This window comes from Suncus etruscus, chromosome 13 (assembly GCF_024139225.1).
Source record: "Suncus etruscus isolate mSunEtr1 chromosome 13, mSunEtr1.pri.cur, whole genome shotgun sequence".
NCBI lineage: Eukaryota > Metazoa > Chordata > Mammalia > Eulipotyphla > Soricidae > Suncus > Suncus etruscus.
The window spans coordinates 55406223-55413671 of NC_064860.1; the positions used below are offsets into that span (position 1 = coordinate 55406223).

The 7449-nt window shown below is 33.0% G+C and overlaps 1 non-coding gene across 1 annotated transcript; it reads right to left on the minus strand.

The window, feature by feature from the left end:
• Positions 1-7013: 7013 nt before the first annotated feature.
• LOC126026488 (U1 spliceosomal RNA) lies at positions 7014-7175 on the minus strand. The gene has a single exon (XR_007501737.1). It is a non-coding gene; the product is annotated as a U1 spliceosomal RNA (small nuclear RNA).
• Between the last annotated feature and the right edge of the window lie 274 nt (positions 7176-7449).

Sequence of the window (7449 nt, forward strand, 5' to 3'; positions counted from 1 at the left end):
TAATTAAAATGTATGTGCCCTATCACAGGTAGGGAACAGCTAGAAAAACAACCTCTATTTTTAAGCTAAAATTAAATTATTTTCCATGATACATATACTTAAGAAGAACAATTTCACCTATCTATTAACTATGTTGTGATACAACACACACCACTGAAGTTCTGCATTGCATGAATCCCCTCTTTCTATTTGATTCCTTATCTCTTCATTTCTTGTAATCTTGGTTCTGTGGTCAGACTATTAATAATGCTTATTAATTTGACTTTACTTATTCCTTTGCTGTAATTCTCTATAACCCACATAAGAGTGAGAGTATTTATCTTTCTTTTACTGGCATTGTTTTTTTTCCATGGCCTCCAAATCTATTTATTTTTTCTATAAAGGCCAGATATATCTTTATAGTTGCCTTAATTTAATAGTATATATACAACATAATAAACATATGTAAATATAATGTTTATGCTCTATTTAAAATGAAACATATTAAAAACACTAATAAAATGTTACTTTATTTCATCATATAATACATTTTAATATAGATATTACATTTTATCTTCGCATCCAACATAAAGCCTTTAATTTTTCCACATATTTTGTGCAGCATAAAGAATTGCAAAGAACATATATGAATATTTCATTTTGGATTAGTATTTTATGTTCTCTGAGAATATACACCTATGAATTGAATTACTGCATAATATGATATGTTTAAGTCTGAAAATTTAAGAGAAATCCATAAAAAAGTACAAATTTGAATTTCCAACACAAGTATAAGTTCTTTTTAATACGCACCCTACAAATAAATGTTATTTCTAATCTTTAAATATTATTATTATTATTATTATTATTATTATTATTATTATTATTATTATTTGGTTTTTGGGCCACACCAGGTAACGATCAGGGGTTACTCCGGTTATGCACTCAGAAGTCGCTCCTGGCTTGGGGGACCATATGGGACACCAGGGGATAGAACCGTGGTCTGCCCTAGGCTAGCGCTGGCAAGGCAGACACCTTACCTCTAGCACCACCGCGCTGGCCGGCCCCATCTTTAAACATTATTATAGGTGAAGTAACATGTTATTTCTGATTTGATGAGAACTTTTCTAATTATAAATGATAATGATCATTTTATGCTGATTATTGCTTTGCTTCATCTACTTGACATCTTTGTTTTCTATGGGAAATATTAATTTGCTTCCTTCCTTTCTTCCTCCTTCATCCTTTCCTCTTTCTTTCTTCCTTTTTCTTTCTTTCATCCTCCTTTCATCTTTTTTCCTTTTTCTTTCTTTTTCTTCAATTTTCTTCTTTCTCTTTTTTCTTTCATTCTTCCTTCTTTCCTTCCTTCCTTTCTTCCTTCTTTCCTTCCTTTCTTTTTCCTTCATTCCTTCCTTTATTCCTTCTTTCTTTCCTTCCTTCCCTCCTTCCTTTCTTCTTTCTTTCCTTCCTTCCTTCCTTTCTTTTTTTCTTTCTTTCTCATTTTCATGTTTATTGAGTATTGTATGTCTTGGATATTAATCCTTGGTCAAATTGACAACATGCTATTATTTTCTCAAATTCTATAGTATTATTATTCAATTTAATGAAAATTCCTTTGTTGTGAAGATTTTTTTTAGTTTAACTTAATTCCATTTCTTTTTATGTCTGCTTTAAATTTTCTAGCTAATGAACTTCAAGATACTTTAATCCATTTTATATTTCTGAATAAAATATCCAAGACTCTAATCCATTTTTTTTACATTTTTTATTGTGACCATTGTGAATTTCATGTTTTCCACAATTATATTTAAGGTACAGTACATAGTGACAATGAAATTAGGGCCATTTTCTCTGCCAGTGTTGTACTCTTTTAATCCCTGTTTCTAAAATGCATCACATACCACCTCCCATTTCCCCTGGACTTTTAGTTTAATAGGTCCACTTTGTGTATACCTTGCTGTAGATTGGGTTATCTTGATTCTGTTGTCATTGACTTCTGAGTTAACATTTTCTCATGTTTTGAGATGCTATTTAACTCTCCTCTTTTTTATGTCCTATTTAGATTCCAATGCAATTTAGAAACTACTTGATTCTCCATTTTGTACTACTAAGTTCTTAGTCATATATTAGCTCTCCTTATGCAAAATATTTAACTGTAAACTCTATTGATTTTATGTATTTTGTTTCCAGGATGTTTTATTGCAATAGTCTTGCACTGTAGTTTATAGTTAAGAACATTGGTGCTTACTTTACATTTTTACTGGACATACTACTCTAAAATGTAAAAAAAAATAGAGTCACTTAAAGAGTACTGACTTAATGATGTAGTCATTAGAGCCAGCAATGTAGTACTGTATTCTGGTCCACTGATCTGTGGAGCCAACATTACCACATCGGTGATATTCATGGGGCACCAGGACATCAGACAGTTTAGAGAGTCATGCAAATCCATGTTCTTTTCATGTTTTTTATTTTCATCTTCATGCAGATCCATGTTCATTAAAAGTTGCACATACATAAGACACTTAATCGTCTCTTTGACTATCATTCTCACCTTTCAGTTTAGTTTTCCTCAGGATTCTTTTGACTTTTAGGTTCAATTTTTGCTCAAAATTGTGTAGTCCTTTGTATTATACATTTTAATTATGTCTGCTCTATTTCTTATATTAATATATTTGGTATTTAAAAGAAACTAATAGTATTAGTAAAATATTTGGGCAAGTCAGTAACTTCTAATCAATGAGCATGATGTATCCTTTTATTTCTGTCTTCTTCAACATTTTAATAGTTACATATATTTCAATATATAAGTATTTACATCCATTTTAATCTTATTTCTTGATATTTAATGTTTTGATATATATTAGTACTATAAAATCCTTTATAAATCACAGTTAAAACCCATGAAAAACATAGGCTTCACTAGTGAGTACTCCAAAATCTTCAAAGATAGATTGTTACATTTTTTCTCAAGCTTTTCCAAGAAAGCTAAAGCAAAGGAATTTTTCAAATGTGTTTTTTATGAGGATGTCATAATCCAGCTAGTAAATATGGACAGAGGAATCATAAAAATAGTAAGTAAATAAGAAAAGTAAAGAACAGAAAATGAAAGGGAAGAAAAGGAAAAGAAAGGGAAGGGAAGGGAAGGGAGAAAAGGGAAGTGCAGCACATGGCAGGGCAGGGCAAGGAAAGGAAAGGAAGAGAAAGGAGGGGAGGGTGGGGAGAAGAGAGGAAAAGGGAAGGGAAGGGAACAGAAGGGAACTACTGTACAGCATATGTGATGAATAGAGACATGGAAATCCTCAGCAAAATTTTGATATACTGAATTCAGCAGTTCATGACTATTTAGAATTCAGTCCAGAGGTGCAAAGATTGTTCAACATTTGCACACCTGTTTATTAACTTTTACATATCAATTAAAAGAAAAATAAAAAAAGTTCTATGATCACAATACTTTAAGCAGAAAGTTTTTGACAAGAATAAGTATTTGTTTATGACAAAAAACTTTCAGTAAAGTGATGATGTAAAGAGGATATATAAGCATATCATAGTTCATATATTACAAAGCAATAACAAACACTCTACTCAAGAATGAAGACAAAATCTTCTCTAAAGAAAATAAAAATTTATATCTCAGCATTGTTCTGCAACACAGCACAGTTTTTGCCAGTGCTATTAGGCATGAAAATGAAATGAAATTTTCCTAAATATTAAAGTATAATCTGTGTTTGTCATAGAAATTTTTAGGAAGTCTATTGAAAGCCCATTAGTTATGGTAAATTAATATGATAATAAAGTAGAAGGTTACAAAATCAACATACATTACAATTCATTAAAATTCTGATTTTTTTCTCTGTTTTTCAATGTGGATATGGTCAAAATTAATATTGGTAGTCTAGGAGCCATATCCAGGAAATGCTCAGCCAACTAGAGTAATTGTTTCACTGCTAGAATCCAAATAGGCAATGTTGACTAGACCCTGCATTATCAGAGATTACTAGGATCACCCCACTGGTGCACAGAGCCACAATAGTTTAATCCAGAGGTGTGTGGAAGTTTCAGATAATGCAGAGATTGCACTAGGTTCTTACAAATGCAATGTTTATGCCCTTATTTCCTTTGCTATCTCTCTGTCTACTCGAATGTATTTGTATATGTGAAACTTTATTTTTAAAAGGTATCAAAGGGACTGAATGATAGTATAGCGAATACGGTGCTTACCTGACACATTACAAACCTAGATTTTATTCCCTTTTTTCCATATTGTCCCTGAAGCCCTGCCAGGAATGATTTCTGAATCTAGCTTTAGAATGAAGCCCTTAGCACTAAAGATGTGCCACAAAATAACCAAGTATATATAAGAACATAATTTTATCAAGTTGTCAAATAAATTACAAGATTAATTTTAAAAACTTAATGACTATGAAAGTACACATGTCCATAAAACTTATTACATTTGCCATTTATTTTTGCGTAATATCTTTAAATAAAAAGCAATATTGCCAAGCACACAAGATTGTGCTTTTATTTAGCTCATGAGACTATAGATAAGCTGTTTAGACCTGGCTTGACACCATAGTTTTCCTGTTCTAAACAGGCTTATTCATATAAAGGTCATCAGCAAACTGTCTGCTACTCTAGATGGCTTTTCAAATGTGCCCAAAAGACTAGCCAGGGTATAATAGCATGTTAAACAGCAGATGGCAAGAATCAAGCACATAGATAATGCACTGTTTTAGCTCATGTCATGCTTGCTAAAATTTGATTGAACAAAGGAGGCAAAAGGCCAGAAATAAATGAGAGGGCACAATAAAGCACACAGCAAAGGATGTGAAGTCAGGAAAAGGTGAAGAATTAGGGCACTAATAAAACCAATGTGCTATAGCAAACAAAACAAATACAAGGGAGAACCAGTAATATCTCCTTTTTATGCATATATTTTTAATGTATTCTCCTTGGTAATCAATAGATCCACGAGAAGAAATTGCAGAAATCAAATATTTGTTTGACAATATTAATAAACTAAATTTAATACAGTAAAAAAAGTACTCATAGTTTGTATGTATATTAGTTTTTTTTGTTGTTGTTTATTTTAGTGTACCCTAAGAAGAATTTGGGTAACACTCAAGGTTTTTTGATAGGGAGTTGCTCATTGCGAAGCTTGGGTAACCACATGATCCAGAGATTGACCCTGGGCCTAATTTATATAAAGCAATTAGTTTCATCAATTTTAAATATTTCACTAGGCCTGGATACACCTATAGTCATATGCAACAGTGCTCAAAGCTTTCTCCCAGTTCTGTACTCAGAGATCACTCTTGTTATTGTCCAGAAAATCATATGCTATACTGCAGATAAACTAGACATTATCCTTGCATAAGGTAAATATATTAATGCCTGTGCTGTTTCCCTTGCTTCACCATTAATGTTTTTGGTGGGATTATTGCAGCAGCACTCAACAATGCTCAGAGGTTACTACTGGCTCGGCCCTCAGTTATTACACCTGGTAGTGTTCGATGTGGTACAGGGGATCAGAGCCAAAGTGACTACATTCAAGGCAAGTGTCCTCCCTATTTTCCTATCTATCTATCTCTCTGTGCTTCTGCCACCCAATCTTTTAATCTCAGTTCTATACTCCAAGTTTACAACATTACTTATCAAGGAGATTATCTGATATGTTCTCTTTATAATTATGGCACCTATGAATTAGGTAACTGGATACTTGTCTTTTTACTTTGGACTTATCTCAATTAGTTTGATATCCATGTTGTGTGAAACTGATTCATGTTGTAGTGAAAACCAAAGCATTGTCCTTTTTTTTTTTTAATAATGGAGCATTTCTGGATTTCTATTGGGTGTTCCAAATTATGAATATAGTAGAGATCTAGAATCTCACAGTCAATTTCCAAATTATATTCAGTGTTCATACACACCAACAAACTTTTTATATGGTTATTGAGTATGATCAAACATGCTTGTATGTATTGGTGAGTTGAGGGTGAAGGTTTAAGAGTAAACTGATATCACTGTTCCAGAGCATGTCTTCTGGGACTGATGGGACAAAGCATGATTTAATGTTTCTGCTTACTGGATTGACTGCAGGATTCTTTTTGATTCTAGAAAAAACATTTTTTTTAAGTTTATGAGGAATAAGTATCACACTGAGGTCAAGGCCTACTTTTGGCTATGTACTCAAAAATCAGTCCTGGTGCTCAGAGGGCCTTCTGTGGTGCCAGGGATCAAACCTGGGCCACAGTGCACAAGACAAAAACTTTAACTTGCTTGAATGCAAACAATTGCTCTTCAGTGCTTGAAAGCATTTATTAAGTCTAAGCACTCATTGGGCTGACTAGTAAGAAAAACTGGGTTGGTTTAGCTTAAGTAAAAGGCATTTAGCCCTATGAGACATAGTTCATACTCTAACTTATAGATTAACTTTTTTCAAGGGATTCTAAAGAAAGACTTCCCAGAATCTTACCAGAGTTCACTGTGAAGAGGCTTTTTTCAAGTTCATGACCAGTATACCTTGTCCTCTAGACACTCTTTGTTCCTATTCTAAACTTGTGAGAATTGAGTTATAGAGGTAAGGTACTGCTTTTTTGGCTTAACCACAACCTTTCATAGGCATTAGTACTATCATGAATATTCATGATCTATTAATTAGCACATTTCATGCATTGGCACTACTCATATTTCTCCTTTAGTGTTTCTGCTTCCATCTGCCTCCATTTTCATGTTAATTTTAAACATCTTAACTTTGGCTTCTGGGCTGTTGAATGTCTTTCATAGCAGAATTCTTCTACAAGAAGTAATTCTGGCCTTTATGAAACAAACATCAATCTTTGTTTAGTTTAATTTTTGTTATGGATCTTGTTGTAATCCTTAGATGACTCATGGAATTGATAAGTCCATGAGAATATGATAAAAGACAGAGTTAAGCAAGTCCATGAAGCTTAAAACAAATATTTGATAGAACATCACCAAAGCCAAATCTATAGTGATACAAAATCCCACACCAGTATATGCAGCCTTGTATAGTTGCTTTTTTCCCCCTCACTACCACAAATTATGCAGGCAAGTTTCCCACATTTGGGGAAATCACAGGGGTCAGCACAACGGAGTACAATAGGTGAGCCTCACTCAGGGGAAACTACCTTCTTGATCATGGTATCTCATCTCCCCTGCCAGGTACGTATACCCTTGTATAGTTTCATACCCTTTATTACAATCCAATTAAGACAAAATAGGTCAATACTAGATGATCTCTGAGAGAACGCTAACTCATAATACAGTACTTTTTTTTGATATATTAAAATCACAACCATAAATTAAAAGAACTCTATATAGATAAGGACAGGAAAACAAGCAGAGTAAAATTAGGGAATGGTCTCAAGGGACTATGTGAAGACAAAAAGACATAGGTGATAATGTGATGTGTCAAACTACAGCCATTCTTCACATGTTGACTTT